General features: G+C 37.5%; 1 protein-coding gene across 4 annotated transcripts in view; it reads right to left on the reverse strand.

Annotated features, from left to right (window-relative positions):
* CDK17 (cyclin dependent kinase 17) overlaps nt 1-23,904 on the reverse strand; it is a 98,610-nt gene that overhangs the window by 46,634 nt on the left and 28,072 nt on the right. Inside the window, exon 1 of one of the 4 annotated variants that reach the window (XM_068560482.1) lies at nt 269-284. The exons of the other annotated variants lie outside the window; for them this stretch is intronic. The gene's annotated coding sequence lies outside the window, so the exon portion shown is untranslated. Of the gene's footprint in view, nt 1-268; nt 285-23,904 lie in introns of those variants that run through there. 4 annotated transcript variants of the gene reach the window in all.

The following is a 23,904-nucleotide window of genomic DNA, read 5'->3' on the forward strand; positions in this document are numbered from 1 at the left end:
CCTTTTCCCCCACATTTTAACATCTCTGAAATCAGGATGTATCACAATTACAGTTAAGTCCCCTACATACGAATGAGTTCCATTCCAAGAGCGTGTTCGTAAGTCCAATTTGTTCCTAAGTCCAACAAAGTTATTAGCCTAGGTACTCAACTAACACACGCAGCTATATAGTACTGTACTGTAATAGGTTTATAATACTTTTCACACAAATAGTACATAAAAACAAACAAAAAATAAAGAAAACATTTTTAATCTTACAGTACAGTACCTTGAAAAGTACAGTAGTACAGTACAACAGTTGGCACAAAGGGGCTGGCATCAAGTGAACAGGCAAGAAGAGTTACTGACTGGAGGAGGGAGAGGTGGTGGGAACTGGCAGAGCTGAAGGATCGTCTGCAATAGGAGATGGAGGGCAAGCTGCAGTTTCACTCACGCCTGATGTTGATGGAACACATATTCGCATCTTTGAAAGTTCGCAACTGAAGGTTTGTATGTAGGGGACTTACTGTAATGGGATGTCAATTATAATTGACAGCTTTCTTTTTTCCGAGTAGTACATACACTAATGGTATAATTCATAGTGGAGTCTTGGATATGATCAAACAAGGTATTTGCTGCCAAAACCAATTCCTCAATTATTTTACCTGTAACTTCTTTTCTAATTTACAGTCTTAATTGTGGTGAGCTAGTTTACCAGATTACCAAGCGTACTGTAACCATTACCTCAACTAAGAGCTTCTTCTAACTCCGCTATGCTAAAATACCTGTTTTACCATCCAGCTCTGGATATCTATTTTGAATCTGTAAGTATTTTGCTTATTTTCTCATCCTAGGGCTCTATTCCAAGTAGCTGAGTGTGCTGAACAAGTGAACTCTACATAAGATATTTATAATGAATAATTTTTGTTTGCTCAAAGGCTCGGGGTAGGGTACTGAATATAGATTTATAAGTGATAATATTATGTTTTACCAACTCTGTTTTACATACTCAAAGACAAATCAATGTTGCTGAATATTTTCTACTAACTAACCTTCCAGCTGACCTCTTTTCAGCTGTGTCTAAACTGCAGTTAAACCAATCTACCGGGTTCTAAATTTTAGTTACTGTATTTTCAATCCTAGAATTCCTATTTGATCCCTTTCTATAGATTCAAGTTCTCTACTGAAATTCTTCACCTTGCCATCTATTTTCATGACTAGGTTGTAGTATTTTAAAGTTCTTGTCTATAACTCCAGAATTACACAACCTATGAATAACCTGCATAACCTGTTTCTACTCCTGGTTTTTCTCTGTTGGTCCTGTTGAATGCATAGTAATTTTTTTACTGAATACTACACATTGTACGTGAATGACTGTATGAAAATATGTAAGAAAAAAAGGAGAAGCTCTGGATGATGTTATTATCTTTTTCCAGAAAGGATTTAATTTTTTTCTAACAAGCAGTCAGAGTAAGAGATCACCTCAGTCCAATCAGGAACAGAGCTGGCTTGAGACTGAGTTTCAGATATTGTGAAGTCTGGCCTACTTCTGTTTGTTCCCACTCCTATGGTGTGGCCTTTCAAAAGATTCAAACTGCAAACCTAGGACTAAAACAACAACAAAACTATTGAAAGCTCCACTCAACTCCCTCAGTTGCTTTTTGCTCACCTCTCATACACTGCTCAACTTTTATCCTATTATCCAAAAGAGCTTAAGAGTTAGAAAATATCTCAAGAGGAAACCCAGCACAGAATGCGTCTATTTCTCTTCTCTTCTGAATCTTTACTCCTGAAGTCTTGACTGACTCAGAAGCTCTACGATGCCTTCAAACTGTATTTTTCCCTAGTCTGATAGGGAGCCTTAGTCTGATACAAGTTCCTCCCATCACAGGCAGAAATGGACGTTCAGATGTGGATTAGAGGAGATAATATATACTTTAGCAAACAAGGTGAATTTATAGGAGGCAGTCAGTAAACTTTAAGAGTTGATTCCACCTAAGAAACCTGTAACTATATGGATGTCCTAAGTGCAAGATTCTTTACTTCTCAAAGTCAGCCTTTATATAGCTCTATCCTGACAGTCAATAATCCATGCCATTTGCTTAAAACATATTAGACATTTAAGATGAATTGAGCTATCGCCAATCTTCATCTACCCTTTTGTTTCTCCAAGAATTTATACTAGAGACACCCTCCTTTGTAAAGCTCCAGAATCGTCCTGTGCAGTAAAGGGGTAACTCTGCAAGCTTGGGGGGTTAAACTCTGCACATTCCAAAGAAAGGAATCACCTAAGACAAGCTCCTAGGAGATAACCTCTGACCCCTTGCAATATCCTGCCTGATAAATTTCTTCGTATACCTAAAATGTTGGGCCACACCAGATGATTTATATTAACAATGTGAATTATGGTAAATCCCTATCTTTGTATGCCTGGGGCCTTGGGCCACACCGTATCAGCTCGAGCTCAGGGGGGAGGAGGAATAAGGGAAACTGGAGACTAAGTAACTAACGACAGTCATGTAGGTCCTTCCATGCCTATGTAATTGACCCCTAAAAGAACCTCTGGACACCAAGATTCAGGTAAGCCTCCCTGGTTGGCACCACTTTGCCATGTTGTCATACAGGACAACTGGAGGAATGGAGCACTGTCACGCAACTCCATTAGGAGAGGATAACTGAAAACTCGCACCTGGTTTCTCTGGACCCCACCCTATATACCCTTTCCCCTTTGCTGATTTTAATCTGTATCTTTTCACTGTAATAAAACATAATCATGAGTTTAACAGCTTTTCTCTGATTTCTGTGCCCTTTTAGCAAATTATCAAGCATGAGAGTATCTTAGGAACCCTCAACACACACGCCTTCAAGAAATCTGTGTGCCCAAACAAAAATCCCTAAGCGCTAGGAGCTCACAGTTACCAACTTTTTGACTCCAATTTTCTCAAACATAGTCAAGTGGTCACGAATGTCTGCGTAACTATACAAACATCACCACTTCAGAATCTTGCACACCATTTCTGAAAGTTTGCTGACCAGGTATCTGCCTCTTATTTTAGATGACAAATAAGGATAAAATAACAAACTATAACAGATGTTATTACAGAGTTAATTCACATAACATGGTAACATCCCATTCTGACCATGTATGTGAAGAGTGGTCACTCCAAACTGCCTTGTACTGTAAATAAAAAATATGCACTGGATTTTAAAGACTTAGTATGTTAAAAGAACGTAAAAAATCTATTGTTACATGCATAACATGATTTTCAAAAATTCTAGACATATTTGGTTAAGTAAAATTCACCAATATTTCTAAAACTAACTCTACTAATTAAATATACCTGAAAAATACTTTAAAATTCAGTATGGTGCTCACATTATATTTCTATTGGGCAATGCCACTATAGAGCGCCAAGTAAATCTTGATGGTTTTAAGTGGGTACAGAAAAGGGGGGGGGAAGGGAAATCACATAAGCCTTAACTTTTTCTTCATACAATGCTTTTGAACAATATATTAGGAGAAATTCTTTGTGTTTATAACTCAGAACACTATGCATTTCCATCAAGAGTGAAGAAAATTCTAGTCTATAAAGTAACTAACTATATGTATTTTCTACTCTGTCAGGAATAAGAAAGACATTTCTAATTCATTAATAAGAGGTGCAGTGGTTAAGAATCCGCCTGCCAATGCAGGGGACACGGGTTCAAGCCCTGGTCCGGGAAGATCCCACGTGCCGCAGAGCAACTAAGCCCGTGCGCCACAGCTAACAAGCCTGCGCTCTAGAGCCCATGAGCCACAACTACTGAGCCCGCGTGCCACAACTACTGAAGCCCGGGTGCCTAGAGCCCATGCCCCGCAACAAGAGAAGCCACCGCAATGAGAAGCCCGCGCACCGCAATGAAGAGTAGCCCCCACTCACCGCAACTAGAGAAAGCCCACGCGCAGCAACGAAGACCCAATGCAGCCAAAAATAAATTTATAAAAAAGAAAAACTTCATAATAAAACACATCGCATCCTCAAAAAGGTCCTATTTTTTATCTTCCATGCTATAACTGTAACCTTTTAATTAAGTCACAATGATCAGTAAACACAGATGTTAAGGAATTTCATCAACAATGCCTAGATCATTATTAAAGAAAAAATACTCCCAAATTAAAGATTCCTTGACATTTCTAATTATCTTTAAGAAGAATTATGCATATCAACTTCTTTGCCCATTAGGTTGAGGACAAAAACACATGCAATGCTACAATAAAACACCTTTTGTGAAGTAAATATTACTATTTACATTAGCTTAAAGGTTAACTAATATGTACTGTATATTAATAAAGCAGTGCTAAATTACTGATTTCCTAAAACCAAAACCCTCGAGAGTTGGGTTAAAGGACTTCCCTGGTAGTCCAGTGGCTAAGACTCCACACTCCCAACACAAGGAGACCTGGGTTCAATCCCTGGTCAGTGAACTAGATCCCACATGACACAACTAAGAGATCGCAAGCTGCAACTAAAGATCCCGCATGCCGCAACTAAGACCCAGCACAACCAAATAAATAAATAATGTTTTAAAAAAACAGTTGGGGTAAAATATTTTTTCTATTTTAGCAAAAACTTTTATTTGGGATTGTTAGGATCTTTACACTGTCGTTTTCATGAAGATTAAGATATATTAACAGTAATTTATAGTGAATGCTTAAATATTGTTTTATATTTAATTCATGCCACTGAAAAAGCTATTTTTACCTTAGAAGTAAATGTGCTGTAATTTAAAATAAACCCTAAATAAAAACTCCACAATTGTTTGGTTTTAATATTTTAAAGACTTAGCCATCTAGAGAACAATTATAAATGCTCAAATTTCAACATAAGCTTTACCCTGCAAAGGGCTCTTTCCTGACCCTGACCCTCTCTATTCCTTTATCCTTAGTTGTCATTTTTTTTACTCACAGCACTTACCACGTATATATAATACATATATATTCCATATATATACCCATTCGAATATATCTGTGTGCATGTATAATACAAAACAACTTTTAGGGCTTCCCTGGTGGCGCAGTGGTTGAGAATCTGCCTGCCAGTGCAGGGGACACGGGTTCGAGCCCTGGTCTGGGAAGATCCCACATGCCGCGGAGCAACTAAGCCCGTGAGCCACAACTACTGAGCCTGCGCGTCTGGAGCCTGTGCTCCGCAGCAACAGAGGCCGCGATAGTGACAGGCCCGCGCACTGCGATGAAGAGTGGCCCCCGCTTGCCACAACTAGAGAAAACCCTCGCACAGAAACGAAGACCCAACACAGCCAAAAATAAATAATTTATTTAAAAAACAACTTTTATGCCTTTCTAGTTGTCAAAAAGATCTCCAGATTTTTGCCATAGCTAGATCAAATTTTAAAAGGTAAAGGGGCAATAAATGATACTCAGAATGACAATATAAACCCTGCCTCTTTCTCTTCCTCCCTCCCCCATATATATTTATATATATATATATATATATACACACACACACACACACACACCCCCACAGAGCTGAAAATGTTCAAAAATCTGTTTCCAACTACAAGTGTTTAAAAGAAACATATAATGTGTTAGCTTAATTTATCACCTAAAATTTGATCTGGGATTGCCTGCTGTACAATTAAGAAATTTTTTCATGTTTTTTTTTTTTTATCCTGAAAATGTAACTACAAGCATACATAAGCATGCAGTAAAACAAAGTGCATCTTTATTGTACTTTGTTTTACTGCACAACAGATAATGTGTTTTTTACACTAATGGAAGGTTTGCAGCAACCCTGCAAGTCTACAGGTGCCATTTTTCCAACAGCATTCGCTGACTTCGTGTCTGTAACATTTTGGTAATTCTCAAAATATTTCAAACTTTTTCATTATTATTATATTTGTTGTGCGGATCTGTGATCAGTGATCTTTGATGTTACTATTGTTAACTGTTTTGGAGCACCACAAACCTCGCCCATCTAAGACAGTAAACTTCATAAATGTTATATGTGTTCTGACTGCTCCACCCACCAGCGGTTCCCCCATCTCTCTCCCTCTCCTCAGGCCTCCCTATTCCCTGAGACACAATACTGAAATTAGGCCAATCAATAACCATACAATGGCCTCCAAGTGTGCAAGTGAGAAGGGTCGCACATCCCTCACTTTAAATCAAAAGCTAGAAATGACTAAGTTTAGTGAGGAAAGCATGTTGAAAGCCAAGACAAGCCAAAAGCTAGGCCTCTTCTGCCACACAGTTAGCCAAATTGTGAATGCAGAGGAAATATTCTTGAAGGAAATTAAAAGTGCTACTCCAGTGAACACCCAAATAAGAAAGCAAAATAGCCTTACTTCTGATATGGAGAAAGTTTTAGTGCGCTGGATGGAAGATCAAGCCAGCCACAACATTCCCTTAAGCCAAAGCCTAAACCACAGCAAGGCCCTAACTCTCTTCAATTCTATGAAGCCGAGAGAGATGAGGAAGCTGAAGAAAAGTCTGAAGCTAGCAGAGGTCGTTGGTTCACTAGGTTTAAGAAAAGATGCTATCTCCATAACATAAAAGTGCAAGGTGAAGCAGCAAGTGTTGATGTAGAAGCTGCAGCAAGTTATCTAGAAGATCTAAGATAATTAATGAAGGTGGCTACACTACACAGCAGATTTTCAATGTAGACAAAAGAGCATTCTACTGGAAGAAGATACCATCTAGGACTTTCATAGGAGGAAATATCAATGCTTGGCTTCAAAGGTTCCAAGGAAAGGGTGACTTTCTTGTTAGGGGCTAACGCAGCTGGTGACTTCAAGCTGAAGTCAATGTTTATTTACCATTCCAAACATCCTAGGGCCCTTAAGAATTATGCTAAATCTACTCTGCATGTGCTCTGTAAAAGGAACAACAAAGCCTGGATGACAGCACATCTGTTTACAACATGGTTTACCGAATATTTTAAGCCTACTTCTGAGAACTACTGCTCAGAAAAAAAGAATCCTTTCAAAATATTACTGCTCACTGACAATGCACCTGGTCACCCAAGAGCTCTAATGGAGATGTACAATGACATCAGTGTTGTTTTCATGACTGCTAACACAACATCCACTCTGCAGCCCACGGATCAAGGAGTAATTTTGATTTTCACATCTTGTTATTTTAGAAATGCATTTCATAAGGCTATAGTTGCTATACATAGTGATTCCTCTGATGGATCTAGACAAAATAAATTGAAAACCTTCAGGAAAGGATTCACCATTTTAGATGTCATTTAAAAACGTTCATGATTCATGGGAAGACATTAACAGGATGTTTGGCAGAAGTTGATTCCAATCCTCATGGATGACTTTGAGGGGTCTAAGACTTCAGTGAAGGAAGAAACTGCAGATTTGGTAGAAACAGCAAAAGAACTAGGATTAAAGTGGGACCTGAAGATATGACTGAATTGCTACAATCTCATGATAAAACTTTAACAGATGAGGAGTTGCTTCTTACAGATGAGCAAAGAAAGTGGTTTCTTGAGCTAACATTTACTCCTGGTGAAGATGCTGTGAGGACTGTTGAAATGACAACGAATGATTCAGAATATTATACAAACCTAGTTGATAAAACAGCAGAAGGGTCTGAGAGGACTGAGTCCAATTTTGAAAGAAGTTCTACTGTGGGTAAAATGCTATCAAACAGCATTGTATTCTATAAAGAAATCGGTCATGAAAGGAAGAATCAATTGATGCAGCAGCTGTTATCTTAAAAAACTGCCACAGTCACCCCAACCTTCAGCAACCACCACAATGATCAGTCAACAGCCATCCTCCACCAAAAGATCATGAGTCACTGAAGGCTCAGATGATGGTTAGCATTTTTTAGCAATAAAGTATTTTTTAATTTAGGTGTACACACTGGTTTTTTAGACATAATGCTATCGCACACTTAGACTACAGTATAGTGTAAACATAAGTTTTATATGCACTGGGAAAAAAAAATTCGTGTGGCTCACTTTACTGCAGGGGTCTGGAAACAAATCTGCAATATCTCTGAGGAATGCCCATATTCTGTTTACTTAGAGAATACAGATAACCATCCTGGAATGCCAACTGAGTTTTGCCCTAGGAATTGGAAACACTTTTTTTAATTATTGTTGTTGTTGTTGTTAAGACAACAGCTATGAAAACTCACAAACTAGATCCTCTACTATGAGTATTTACCGGAAAAAATGCTGTCATTTTGTGGCCCTTTGGTACTTCCAATAAAAAATTTTTGTACACAAATTTACCTTATAATCCAAATTTCTCTTGATTAAAGGACTTATTTGAGTGGCAATTCTCTGCTTATGTCTCTGAAACATTCTTAGAACAATTTCTTATTAATAATTGCAGGAAAAGTTGAAGAAAAAGCTGAAGATTGCTTTAAAAATGCCTATGACTTTTCTTTAGGTAAAGAAGCAGAATTTACATGCAGAACAAATTAAGCATTTTAAAGTTTGAATTTAAATCTAAGACTGAAATGACAGACTAGTACTTTTCCACTAAGCCCTGCTGTTGTCAATCTTTCCAAAATATCAAGTAGAATAATATGACTTCTCAACAAAGAGAACTTTATTTCTTTATAACATTTTCTGCAGTGACTATAGTTTTAAATTAAACCTTCTGTAACTGAGGTAAACTCACTGAGTGGCCTGTAAGCAAATTTTCTAATAGCTTTTCCTCAATAATTAAATCACGATAAATATTTAGCACTTTCTAAGACACTTAAGCTAGCTATACTTGATGAGGAGTAACAAAAATTAAGTTTTTTCACTAAAGACACAAATTTCTAATTTGTATAAAACACGAAGTTATTGTACAAAAGATTAACAGAGCACTGAAATAAAATTTCAATCATGCTTATAGGTTTTTTCCACCAAACACTTTAAACATCTTAATCCTTTATGAGTTCAAATCTGAGACTGATTCTTTTCCTTTGAAAGTCTGAGCAAACACACCAAACAGAAAAAAGACACCTACCGAAGACTTTCCTCTATTCATAAACACACATTAGAAAGACAATATAATACTGTGACACTTGAGATGCAAAATGTCATAGTAGGAAGCTCTTGGGGTTGGTCCCCCCACCATAAACAACCAGCGAAGTGGAAAAAAGGACCAGAATCAACTATCTCAGAACTCTGGAACCTGACTGAACACTTATAACAACCAGGGGAGTGCTTGCTGAAGGGAGAGGCTGTTGATCCTGATAGGAGAACCACATGTGCAAACCAGTTAACGCTGCCCTTTCCTCAGCCTGGTCCCAACAATGGAGATAGCAAGCTGCATTCCTAGGGCGGCTGGCTGGTGCCAGGGCAGACAGTGGGGAACCTTGACACAAAAAAAGTGGGGGCTGCAGATTCTGGGCAGTCTGACAAACCTTTGAGAGACTGGCACTGATGCAGGCACTTGCCTTCCTTAAGGCCCTTTTGGGCTGCAGGGGGGTGCTGGCATCTACTGGGAGACTTAAAAGAGACAGCGATGTTTTCTTTTGTTGTTGCTTGAGCCAAATATTAAAGAAGATCTTCAGTAGGTCATTAGCTGACTGCAAAGATAATGGAATAGAAACTTCAGTGACCACACACAGGAATACACATTTGCAAAAGTCATTTGGGAAAGTCACAAATGGACGGAAGCAGACCTCAACAACCAAGAAACACCCACAGCCATGGAGTGGGAGAATCTGGTTTTCAGAGTTACCTCATTATAGTACAATGTCCATGTCTCAACAAAAAATTTCATAGCATATAAACAAATAAGAAAGCATGACCCATTTACAAGAAAAAAAGCATTTGATAGAAACCATTCCTGAAGACCAGAATTTTGGAATTTGTAGCCAAGGATGTTAAATAAACTGCCCTAACTATGCTCAAAGAGTTAAAGGAAACCAAGAACAAAGAACTAAAAGAAATCAGGAAAACAATGTATGAAAAAAGAGACTATCAATAAAGAGACAGATATTATAAAGGAACCAAACAAATTCTAGAGCTAAAAAATACAGTAACTGAAATGAAAAATTCACAAGAGATTTAAGTAGGCAGAAGAAACGATCAGTGAACTTGAAGATAAAGTCAAAATTATCCAGTCTGAGGAACAGAAAGAAAAAAGAATGAAGAGAAATGAACCGAGTCTGAGGGACCTGTAGGACATCATCAAGTATACCCACAAAGACATCAGAGTCCCAAAAGAGAAGAGAAAGAAAAGAGGGTAAACATTTTTTTGAAGAAATAATGGTTGAAAACTTCCCAAATCTGATGAAAAACATGAATATGCACATCTGAAAATCTCAACAAACTCCAAGAAGGATAAACTCAAAAAGATCCATGCTATTCAAAGTGTCAAAACCCAAAGACAAAAATAAAAATAAAAAAAGAATCTTGAAAGCAGCTGGAGAGAAGCAACTTGACACACACACACACACACACACACACACACACACACACGGAACCCTCAAAAAGATTAATGGCTGATGTCTCATCAGAAACCATGAAGATCAGGTGGCACTGAGAATACTGTATTTAAAGTCTGAAAAGGGAAGAAAAAAAAAAAAAAATCTGTCAACCAAGAATTCTATATCCAGCAAACTATTCTCCAAGAAGGAAAGAGAGATAAAGACATTTCAGATAAACAAAAGCTGAAGAGGTTCATTATTAGTAGACCTGCCCTACAAGAAATGCTAATCAGAGAGCTTCAGGCTGAAATGAAAGGATAGACAGTAACTCAAAGCCATTAAGAAGAACTAAAGAACACCAGTAGAGGTAAGTATACATAGTTATAAAAAACAGTATCACTGTACTTTTGTTTTGCAACTTCTCTTTTCCCCCTTTTTCCTATATGGTTTAAAGGACAATGTACACACACATAAAAATGATAAATCTATGTTAATGGGCACACAATGTATAAAGAGGTAATCTGTGACAATAACAATAGAGAGGGGGAAGGATGGAGATATATAGGATCAGAGTGCTTATATACTATTGAGGTAAGTTGGTATTATTCAAGCTAGGTTGTTATAAGTTAATTCTATTTCCCAAGATATAAAGACACAAAGGGATTGAAAGTAAAAGGATAGAGAAAGGTATTCCATGCAAATAGTAACCAAAAGAGAGCTGAAATGACTAAATTTTTGTCAGAAAAATAGAATAGGGCTTCCCTGGTGGCGCAGTGGTTGAGAATCTGCCTGCCAATGCAGGGGACACTGGTTCGGGCCCTGGTCTGGGAAGATCCCACATGCCTCGGAGCAACTAGGCCCGTGGGCCACAATTACTGAGCCTGCGCATCTGGAGCCTGTGCTCCGCAACAACAGAGACCGCGATAGTGAGAGGCCCGTGCACCGCAATGAAGAGTGGCCCCCACTTGCCGCAACTAGAAAAAGTCCTCGCACAGAAACGAAGACCCAACACAGCCATAAATATATTAATTAATTAATTAATTATAGAATAGTGAAAAAAAGGTTACAAGAGACTAAGAGAGACACTATATAATGATAACAGATTAAGACATGACAATCATAAACATACATACCTAACAACAGAGTCTGAAAATATACTAAGTAAAAACTGAAAAAATTCAAAAGAGAAAAGGAGAGTTCTACAGTAGTAATTGGAGACTTCAATACCCCATTTTCAACACTGGATAGAAGAATCAGACAGAAGATCAATAAAGAAATAGAGGACCTGAACAACACTATATACCTAGTGTATTAGACTTAACAGACATATAGAATGCTCCACCTAACAACAGGAGAATACACATTCTTCTCAAGTGCAAACAGAACATTCTCCATGACAGACATTAGTAAGACCACAAAACAAGTCTTAATAAATTTAAAAAGACTGAAATCATACAGAGTATATCTTCTGATCACAATGAAATGAAATTGGAAATCAATAACAAAGAAAACTGGAAAACTCACTATATGTGTAAATTAAACAGCACACTCTTAACCAATGGATTAAAGAAGAAGTAACAAGAGATATTAGAAAATACCTATAGACTAAAGAAAACAATTCCACTCCTAGGGATATACCCAAAAAAACTGAAAACAGGGACTCAAACAGATACTTTTCCACAAATGTTAATAGCAGCATTAATCATAATAGACAAAAGGTAAAAACAACCTAAGTGTCCAACAAGTGAACAAGCCTAAGCGTCCAACAAGTGAATGGTAAACAATATGTATATATACACATAAATACATACACAAAAATACACACAATGGAATGAATACTATTGTCATAAAAAAGTAATAAAAAAGTAAAATTCTAATACATGCTAAAGTGTAGATGAACCTTAAAAACATCATGCTAAGTGAAATAAGTCAGACACAAAAGGACAAATATTATATGATTCTACTTGTATGAAGTATTTAGAACAGGCAAATTCATAGACACAGAAAGTAGAATAGAGGTTACCAGGGAATAGAAGGGAGGGGGCAATAAGGAGTTACTATTTAACGGGTACAGACTTTTTGTTTGGGATGATGAAAACGTTCTGGAAATAGACAGTAGTGATAGTTACACAACGTTTTGAATGTATTAATGTCACTAAATTGTACACTTAAAATGTTTAAAAGGGTAAATTTTACGTTATGTATATTTTACCACAATAAAAAAATATCAACTATTGTGTCAGCATGCATTTACATCAGTTTTTTATCAAACCTACATATGGTCAATACCTTATTTTAGTACGATTTTATTAAAAGAACAGGCTAAATAATTTCAGTGTGAACAAACTATACAAATTATTTTGAACACAAAAGAGTAACCAGGACTACTGTTTATGGTTAGGATACAGAAACTCACAAAAGACTTTTTTTGCTCCACCTCAACAATAAGAACAACCCAGACAGGCTATAAAATCATAGTTTTTTAAACTCAGAGAGCTGAGACGCAAAAACAAAACAAAACAAAAAAAGCCACACAACATAAATGAACTAAATTCCTAGAGGGAACTAGCCCTTTCCAGGAATGAAAACAGGAATGTCTGGTGTCACAGTGAAAGGAGAAGTAAACGTGCTATAAAAGCGGAAAACTAGCCCAACTTTTAAGAAACTTTTTAGGGGTTCATGGGGTCTGGCAAGACATTAAAACCCTGAGCAGCTTCAGTCACAGAGCAAATCTGTACTTTCTCAAAAGGATCCTTTCCAAGTATTGGAGGTCTACTAGGAGAGTGGGGAGGTAGGACTGCAAATTGCTGGGGAGAGTGCAGCAGAGCTAAGAGAAAAAACTCTGTCCCCAAGGGGCAAGTCCAGGCCTACTACAGAAAGGTGTCAGGGTATTAGGTGAATGCTTTTTCCACAGGCAAGGAAAGCCAGGGGTGGGGCTAAAGAGAAAAGAAAATGGCTCAGCTGCCCAAAACCCCAGCATCTGAGTTGTGAAACAGACATCTCTCACAGTTTTGCTAACTGCTGGCTGGGCTTTAAAGCGGGAAGGGATTTCCTGAGTCTCACAGGTGGCTCAGACCCCAAGCCCTAACGAAGGGAAAATTCTGATTCTGCACTCAGAACATTTGATACCACTGGTGAACTAAATATAACTAAAGTTGTAACAGAGTTAGGACACAAATTAGACTGTTTTCCTATCAAATACTGTATTTCAGCTCTTCCCCCACAACTATGTCATGGAGACCCGTTTACATACATGAATGAATGTAGCTATTCAGAATTAAAGTCTAGCATCTGGGAAAGGTATCAAGGAGAAAATAACACACATATCTCCACTGCCTCCAAACGCTGCTCCTCTTGTAATCTTCACTATCCCAGTAAATGGTAACTCTATAGTTATCATCTGCTCTGGCTGTCTTCCCTTTTTTCATACCCCACAATCAATACATCACCAAAACCTGTAGGCTCCTCCTTCTTACCACATGAACTGCTAAAATCCTGAGCCAGGCCCCATCATCTCTTTGTCTAGAATATAATATTTAGAGCATCCTAACTGGTCTTCCCGCTCCCACCCACCACCTTCCCCCTCCCTGCCCCACTGCCCATAGTATATTTTCTATATAGCAGCCAGAGCAAACATACTAAATCAATAAATAACCTCATCTCTCTTCTCCAAAATCCTCCAACGACTGGCACTTTACTCAATAGTTAAAACCCAGAGTCCTTAAATGGCTTGCTAGACCCTATATGACCTGTCTGCCACTCTCCTTTTTAACCACATCTATTACAGTTCTACTCCCACCCACTCTACTCTAGCAGCACAGTCTCTTTGCTGATTCCTGCCTTTGCCCTTGCTCTTTGTCTGCCTGGAATGCACTTCTCCCAGATATGCTTGAGGCTAACTTCCTTCTGTGTTCTACTCAAACATCACTCCCCTGGTCACCCTGTATTAAACAGTGACAACTCTACACCCAGGTTACACATTCCATTCCCCTTGCCTGTTTTAATTTCCTCCATAGCCTTACTGCTTGACATTCTAAATACTGGTTTATTGCTGATTCCTTCCACTAGAATTTAATCTCCTTGAGAACAGGGACTTAATGTTTTGTTAATTGTTGTATTTAGTACAACCCAGCATTTAGCACAAAACCTGGCACTCAACAGGCACTCATAAATACCTGTTTGAATGAAAGCAAATAACAGACCTAAGTCATCTTTTATAACAGAAGATCTTTCTCCTACCTAAAGTCCATCTATCAACTGGCAAAGTTTTAGATCACTGTCTCATTCTGATAGCTCTGCTTAGGTTTTCCCCTTTATGTTAAAAAGTTCTATTTACTCATTCAACAAACATTCACATAGAGGCCCTACCATGTCCCAGGCAGTATGAGGCAGAAAGATAAATAAGATATGAACTCTGCCCATAAGAAACTTAGTTTGGGGAGGTGTTATATCATTTTCAGAACGATGAAGTTGTAGTACTGCAAGTGAATGTAACTCTAGGTTAATACATTAAATGTTTTTATAATTGTTACAAAAGCCAAACAATTTATTCAACCAAGAGAATACTCAAATTGCACTTTTTGTGAAAACTGTTTCACCAGTGTGACAACTCATGTGAAATTTATTTTGATTGGTTAACTTTAAGGTTGTAAAGATCAAGACATTTAGTTCATTATACTGGAACCCCTACAGGTACATGAAATGACTCATTATCCCCTGTATTCAATTAACAGCTTGATGAAACCTAAACCAGTCGCCATGAAGCCTCTAAAGGGCTTATTAATATTGTATCTCAGTACATTCATTGGTATAAATAATCCCCCAAATACTTCTGGCTTTTAGAAGATAACAGTTTTCCACTAAAAGTTATTTTAATTATTTCCTTTAAACATGTATTTTTGCACACATTTTCTGATGAGAAATAAGTTAAAATTCAAAATGTGATTCACTGCTATATTTTAAAAGAATAACCAACAAGAACTTACTGTATGGTACAGGGAACTCTGCTCAATGTTATGTGGCAGCCTGGATGGGAGGGGAGTCTGGGGGAGAATGGATACATGCATATGTACGGCTGAGTCACTGCTATGTACCTGAAACTATCACAACATTGTTAATCGGCTATACTCCAATATAAACTAAAAAGTTAGGGGCTTCCCTCGTGGCGCAGTGGTTAGAAGTCCGCCTGCCAATGCAGGGGACATGGATTCGAGCCCGGGTTCGAGCCCTGGTCCGGGAAGATCCCACATGCCACGGAGCAACTAAGCCTGCGCGCCACAACTACTGAGCCTGCGCACCTAGAGGCCATGCCCCGCAACAAGAGAAGCCACCGCAATGAGAAGCCTACGCATGGCAACGAAGAGTAGCCCCCGCTCGCTGCAACTAGAAAAAAGCCCGCGTGCAGCAACAAAGACCCAATGCAGCCAAAACCAAAAATAAATAAAATAAAAATTAAAAATAAATAAAATACTAAAATAAAATGTTAAAAAATAAAATAGATAAGCAACAAGGATATATTGTACAGCAGAGAAACAGTCATTACTTTGTAATAACTTTAAATGGAGTATAATCTATAAAAATACTGACTCACCATGTTGTATACCTAGAACTAATACAAGATAGTAAGTCAATTATATTTCAATAAAAAAATTAACAAAATAACTTCCATGAAAAACTAAAAAAGAGAAAAAAATTTTAAATGTGATTGAAACCTGATTTAAAAATCACTCAAAATGTAGACACTTTCATTATGAATAATCATCAACTGATTTTCAGATGATAAATTCTCACAGAAAGGGCTTCTGTTTGAAACAGCTGTTCAGTTTCAGTGAATTCAGAAAGTCATCTATTAAGAAATGTCATCTGATGCTTTTGACAATAATGGTCTTACTCAGAGCAGAACCAAGAGAGCAATTGTAATCACTTGAGGTAGTGCCTCATTTTGTTACACAAATGGGTATATACAAAAAGGAAAAGGCCCATTGAAAAAGCAGCCAAGATTTGGAAACAAAATGGTATATGAAAAATGTTCGACCTCATTAATTTTTATCTATTTCTTTGTAAATGAATCAAATTCTTTTTTTTTAAATTAATTAATTTATTTATTTATTTTTGGCTGTGGTGGGTCTTCGTTTCTGTGCGAGGGCTTTCTCTAGTTGTGGCAAGCGGGGGCCACTCTTCATCGCGGTGCGCGGGGCTCTCACTATCGCGGCCTCTCTTGTTGTGGAGCACGGGCTCCAGACACACAGGCTCAGTAGTTGTGGCTCACGGGCCTAGTTGCTCCGCGGCATGTGGGATCTTCCCAGACCAGGGCTTGAACCCGTGTCCCCTGCATTAGCAGGCAGATTCTCAACCACTGCGCCACCAGGGAAGCCCCAAATTCTCTTTTAATTATTTATTCCAGCTAGATTTGTTATACCAAATTCTCTGTGATTTAAAAAAAAAAAAAAGCTTGAGGGACTTCCCTGGTGGCGCAGTGGTTAAGAATCCACCTGCCAATGCAGGGGACACAGGTTCAAGCCCTGGCCTGGGAAGATCCCACATGTCGCAGAGCAACTAAGAGACTGTCATACAGAGTGAAGTTAAGTCAGAAAGAGAAAAACAAATAACGTATATTAATGCATATACGTGGAATCTAGAAAAATGGTACAGATGAACTGGTTTGCAAGGCAGAAATAGAGACACAGATGTAGAGAACAAATGTATGGACACCAAGGGGGGAAAGCAGGGTGGGGGGCGTGGGGATGAATTGGGAGATTGAGATTGACATAATATGTACAAAATTGATAACTAGTAAGAAAAAAAGAAAATAATGGCAGAGAACTAATGAAAGAAAAAAACGATCTGGGCACTTTTTAACTACAAGGTCAGAAAAAGTAACTACATTTACATCCCTGATTCACATCACAAACTAGCTGGAAACTCAGAAGTTATTCTTTACCCTTCCCACTCCCTCAACTGCCATATCCAATTCGATCATCAAGTCAGATCGTGTTGCTTTCATATCCCTCACATTTCTCAATCCCATCCCCTTTTCTCTATTTCTACTGCAAGGCCTTAGTTTAAATCACCATAATTTATTATCTAAATCACTGCAAAAGAGTAATTAGATAGACAAGCCTCTGGCAATCATGTCAAGAAAAAAAATAACATAAATGAATAGCATTATTAAAACAACAGTGGAAATTAACTTTACAAGACGGTACCTAATTAAACATTGCATACTCTATGATCCTGCAGTTCTTCCCCTTGGTACATATCCAGGAGAAAAGTTTAACAGAAGTATAAACAGAAATACTCATAGCAAAATGTCTGTAACAGCATAATACTGGAAATAACACAAATGTCTATAGCCAGGAAAATGGACAAATTATGGTAAATTTGCAGAATGAAAGATTATACAGTGGTAAAATAAATGAACTACAACCACATGCACTGAGTATTAGTGATATTTAACCAAAAAAGCAAGTGCAGAAGGCTACATTTAGTATATTCTTTTTATAAAAACAGAAACAGAAAAAAATAAAACAATATATTGTTTAGGTAAACATACAGATAATAAAACTTCTATAAAATGCAGAAGACTAAAATACAAAGTTCAGGATGATAGCTACCATTTAGGGAGAGGCAAGGAGAACACATAGGAAGATGTAAGTTACTAGCAAGGTTTGAGAAATTGGATTCACAGATATTATTTTATTGATGTATATAAATACATACACACTAGATAAGCAGATCATGCACAGACCAGAGAGGATAATCATGAGCCAAGAATTATGATTAGCATAATTCTGTGCAAATTCATCGAAAATGTTAATACATTTGGGGGGTGGGGATAAGGAATGAAAAGAGAGGAATGGATTAAAAATCTTGAGAATGAGTGAAATCTTTTAATTAAAAAACAGACAGAAGGCCAGAGTCAAAAGGGCTGATTTCTTTTTCCCAGTTCTGCCACTAAGTAGCTATGTAATCTTAGGCTAGTCACTTAACAGGTGAGTTTGCAAAACTGACTATGGTCAGAGGCATAGTCCATAGTTCAGTTTTTCCTGAAACAAATGGACTATATTTAATGTTATCAGGTATGAAATCTGGTCTTTTTTGGAAGATGTGTCATTCCATTCTTGGCTTCCCTTCCATTCCTGGCCTGCCAACATTATCTAATACTTGTCACGGTACTATTTTGCATACAAATAAGGCACCCAACTAATCATCCCAGCAGATTCTCTTCATAACTTATACTGATTATTACAAGCACTTAGGCTGAACTTCAAAAGACACATACACCCTGGTAGAACAACTGTGAAATGAATGTTGTTACTACAAAATAAGTATAAGTCAGGTTTAACTAGGTTATGCTACAGTTACAAACAAATCTTGGTGGCTTAAAATAACGAAGATTTTATTCTTTCATGCTGTATGTCCATCGAGAGTTGACTGGCGCTCTGCTCCAAGTCTTCAAGGACCTAATCTGAAGTAGTAGCCACCACAGGAAGGGAATAAAGAGTGTGGCAAAGAATATACTAACTCTTAAAGCTTCTATCTAGGGTATCACTTTTACTCACACTTCACTAGCTAAATCAAGTAAAATGGTCATGCCTAATTTTAAGCAGGCAGGAATTTGCTACCATATTCCCAAGAGGAAAATCAAAATACAGGTGAACAATTTTCACAATTTCACGTTGTTTCAGCATTTGGAGACAAACATCAAATGTAATGTTAACATACTATTATGTATTAAAAACTCAAGAATAGAAAGAAATAACCAACATAATTGGTTTTTTAAAGATTTAACAACATAAAAATTCAAACAGCAAATAAAGAAAAGGTCAAATGCAAACCAAATCTCCATCAAAATTCCAAAGATTGAGAAAAACATCTATAACCCTCAACAAGCATAAAGACATTTCAAGGAACTATTTACTTTTCCCCCTAAAATCTCAGTACTGCTAAGACATTCAAATTGTCCATAGGAAATTAGGAAATAAAATACGAATAGAAATATGTCCCCCAAACTCTCATTCTGGAAAACAGTTAACTACAGATTTAAACTGTTTGATTTAAACTGAGGGGAAGGTAGCCTGCACTAAAGGTATTACAACAGGAGTGACATGGGTCCCATACGATGTACCATGATGGAGGAAAGAACTGGGATTGATGAAGGCCAGGATGATCCCACCAAATACTGGAGAGGAATGTAGGTTGCAATCAACTGAACTAGAAGACTTGGAAACCCTCTGGGTTACCCTGTATCTAGCATACACAAGTAATGATGATGAAAGTACACTGAAGAAATGGGTTCACTCTATAATCACAATGAAGTTCTGTAGAAGGGAAAGGGAAGCTTGAAGGCTTAATCAAAAGTGAGACATGATAGGACTGATAACCTGAGAGGTATCATGATTTAGATTCTTCCCTGGAACAGAGTTGTGTAAGAGTTGGTGAAGATGTGCTATTAAGAACTAGGCATATTCAATCGCATGAACAACTAAACTGTAACAACTGAACCAGAAAGGTCCAACCAAGCCTCAAGTATGTGACTTCTGGAGGGTTATCATATAATCTTTGATGTCATATTAACATTTGGTTTAAACATCTCAATATCCGAGGAGCTTCAGATGTCAAAAGTAATCAAAATAAGATCATTCCCTTCATCAGATAATTTTTATCATGACTTCTGCCCTTTACAAGCATTATCTACAAGCATGTTCATTATTTAAAATACTCACTGAGCATCCAGTATACACAAATCTTGTGTTAGGAACTAAGGACAGAGAGACAAAAGACACTGGCCTTGAAGTGAGAAATAAAGAAAATCAGACAGGGACTTCCCTGGTGGTCCAGCAGTTAAGACTCCATGCTCCCAATGCAGGGGGCCGGGGTTCAATTCCTGGTCAGGGAACTAGATCCTGCATGCCACAACTAAAAGATACTGCACGCCACAACGTAAAGATCCCGCATGCCATGACGAAGATCCCGCAGGCCGCAACGAAGACCCAGCACAGCCAAATAAATAAATATTAAAAAAAAAAAAAGCAAAGAAAGGAAAAGCAGACAACAATAATGAAGTGTGATGATGATGATTCTCAAGCAGCTCTGGGACCACAAATGAGGACGTCTGACAGCGGACACAAAGAACAAAGAAAGGCCTCGCACATTGCAGAGGCTCAGTAACTACTAAATGAAGAGTAGCCTAATACGATCTCTATGACTTTAATTTGCAAAGTCCTATTATTTTGACCACTGTATTAGTCAGGAATCAGTCAAAAGACAGAAACGACACCAGGAATTTTAACAGAGAGAATTCAATATTAGTTGTTAATCAGGAATTGGAGAACTGAAAAGGCAAAAAAGAGGGCATAGATTGATAGCAATTGAGGGAAGCAGCTATGACCCCAGAGCTAGGGAAACAAAGGGAAGTGGCTGGAAGGATTAAAACTCAAAGGCCTGGAGAAACCTTATGAAACTGGGACCCAAATCTCTGAAAAGAAAGCATTCTTTGAAGCACACCAAGAACTTGAAGGAGGGTCCCTGCAAACAGCAAATGGCAGCCATTTACCACTCCTATTCCTGCCAGGGTGTGGTCCTGTTGCTGTGGAGATACTGACAGGAAGAAGAGGTAAACAAGGAGGAGCAAATCCCCTGTCCCTCGTCTGGCTTTACTGTCTCCCACTGGTATCTCCTATTTGCAGAATGTGACAGGGAACCAGCTGGCAAAAGAGAAACATACACCACAAAATAAAGTTTAGAAGGATGAACCTGAAGCTGACAGAAAATAGCTCAATAGCCAGCACCACCTATATAATTTTACTTCTCCATTCTAAATATTTAAGGTAACATTCTGCAAATATTTAGAATTACAAAGCTCTAGTTGAATGAAGGCTATTTGTGTCTTCTCATGACTTGTGAGGAAATTAAATAATCAAAACCAAAATGAGGACATCTAATTCAAAACCCAAACTTTAAAAGAACAAGCATTTCTGTACTCTATAAATTAGGCAATGTACAGATCTTTAAAAACAAAATCAGAATCTCAAGAGTTCAGCAAAACCTTGGAGCCTCAAATTTAATGTCTACATACAAATTTTAAACTCTCACCTATTCAAATATCAAAGGAAAAGATTAAGGTGGATTAATGAAAGGTCTGAATTGCTAAAATTTTAGATAAATGATATTTCATTACTTTCAAACATAAGTCGCTTTTTCTTTTAGACCAAATCTTAATCTTAGTGATTAATTTTAATATTTTTATTGCTTGAAATGTTCTGGATCTCTGGAATAGCTGACTTATGGATACATCATTTCAAATACACACATTTCACCAAATCTAACATTCCATCTATTATAGAGCATAGCATAATTGCATAAACCACTAAGGAAAAAAATGCTATAAATTAAACTATGACTTCATGAATTCTTCCATGGACTTTTAAAACTTATTGAAAGAACTCTACTCAGAATACACTTTGATTAATAACTTTTTTATTGTCAATTGCTGTTATACTGGTTTTTAGAGTACACATAAGTATTTTGGTTTCTTAAACTTCTACTTTTATTTTTCTTCTAGCTTTGTTTACCTTACTATTTACTCAACAAATCCCTTTTTCCAGAAAGAGCACAAAGATTAACCTTACTTCATTTCAAACTAGTGAGCTAAATAATATCATTTAACATTTGCAGGGCAAAGGCAGGGGATGGGAAAGGAAGGGGAGGAATGGGTACAAGGTTTTTATTTGGGGGGGGAGGGTGATGAAAATGTTCTAAAATTAGATTACAGTGATGCTTGCAGAACTGTAAATATATTAAAAACCAGTGAATTCTGCGGTGGGGTGGGGATGGTGGTGTGCTGAATTGGGCGATTGGGATTGACATGTATACACTGATGTGTATAAAATTGATGACTAGTAAGAACCTGCAGTATAAAAAACAAACAAACCAACCAACCAACTAATACTAAATTTTCTTTGGGTTATTTGTATGGAAATATGTTAATATAAATGTTTCAGACATTACATGAAATTTCTAAAAATCTTATATGTTCTGGTATAATGTTATAAGTCATATTTCTAGTTATTACTTTAAAATGTGTATCTCAGAAATAACTTAAAAAAAAAACAAAAAACCAGTGAATTGTAAAGGGGTGAGTTTTATAGTACATAAATTATATTTCAACAAAGCTGTTAAAATAACTATATGACAAATTCTGTTTTCTCACATCAAAACAATTAACTGAACATAAAATATTTATAGCATACTTTTGAAATAACTGAAAATAACTATACATTAGAGCAGGGGTTCCCAACCCCCAGGCCGCAGACTGCTACCGGTCCGCCGCCTGTTAGGAACGGGGCCGCACACCAGGCAGTGACCAGCGGGCCAGTGCGAGAAGCTTCATCTGCCGCTCCCCATCACTCGCGTTTCCGCCTGAACCACCCCTCACCCGTCCATGGAAAAACTGTCTTCCACTAAACCGGTCACTGGTGCCAAAAAAGTTGGGGACCGCTGCATTATAGGATCCTCTAGTTCAGGTGTCAGCAAACTTTATCTGTGTATTACTCAATAGAAACTATTTTAGGTTTTGTGGACCACATACAGTACTTGCCAAATTTTTAAAAAAGCACCATTAAAAATGTAAAGCCATTCTTAGCTCTAGAACTGTAGCTTGTTGACTCTACTCCAATCACATACTGCTTTTTTATTTCAGAAAACAAGCAGTCCAAAGTAGCCCAAAGTGATGACAACATTAAGAAGGAAACTAAACAGAAAAGCAGTATTAGTCTTTCGAGAAATTCATTTTTCCTCTCATGCACTGCTGCGGGGGGGGTGGGGGTGGGGCTTGGATACAAAAATTATTTCCACGTCATAAATCAGATATTCTAGATGTACCTTTTCAGTATCCACGGTGCATTAATGGAAGAAGCCAGCCCTCAGACACTTATAATCATCACATCCAAAAACTATTTGAGGGGAGAATTCTAGAAGTGACTCACAGATACATGCCCTACACATCTAATCAAAATTCACATTATTTCCAGTTTTGAAAGGAAATAAACCACAGTACAGTTTTTCAAATGGGATTCCACAGAATCCTAGGGTTCTATGAGGTGCTACTTGTTTTAGAGATCGTGACTTAAAGAAAAAAAAGTTTTTCTTTGAACTTTGCACACTGAAAGAGAGCTCACAGTGCTGGAAGGTGATCAAAGATCTCCATTAGCAGCTTCCTGTCTGTGAGCCCCTTGAGGTAGTACATTCTTTAGAATTCCATGTATGCTGAATCACATAAGAGTATATACTCTTACATGTATGACGTCTTTACTCAGCATAGTGACTGTGAGATTAATCCATGTTGTATGTACCAGCAGTTTGTTTTTGTTGCTGAAGAGTATTCCATTGTATGGATATACCACTTTCTCTTCATTAGCCTGTTAAAGAACACATGGGTTGTTTTCCAGTGTTTGAATGTTCCTAGGAACGTTTTCGTACAAATCTTTTTTGTTGGGTTGTATGGTAGATGTACGTTTAACTTTCTAAGGAAT

This window comes from Eschrichtius robustus, chromosome 13, assembly GCF_028021215.1.
Source record: "Eschrichtius robustus isolate mEscRob2 chromosome 13, mEscRob2.pri, whole genome shotgun sequence".
NCBI lineage: Eukaryota > Metazoa > Chordata > Mammalia > Artiodactyla > Eschrichtiidae > Eschrichtius > Eschrichtius robustus.